We start from the raw sequence: 263 nt of genomic DNA on the forward strand, positions 1-263 counted from the left end.
AACAATATAAGAAATAGAAACATTGCATTAAACAATAATAAGTAAATATACAATATAAAGAAAAATAAATAATAAGTAAATATACAATATAATAAATTGAAAAATTACATTAAACATCTATCATAATATAATCATTTGATACAAAAAAAAAATTAGAATAAGTAAATATACAATTGAGAAATGAAAAACTAAATTAAACATCTATAAAATAATAACTAAATACAAAATATTATACTAAACATTATCGTATTAAACATTATCTT

Source organism: Brassica oleracea, chromosome C8, assembly GCF_000695525.1.
Source record: "Brassica oleracea var. oleracea cultivar TO1000 chromosome C8, BOL, whole genome shotgun sequence".
Lineage (NCBI taxonomy): Eukaryota > Viridiplantae > Streptophyta > Magnoliopsida > Brassicales > Brassicaceae > Brassica > Brassica oleracea.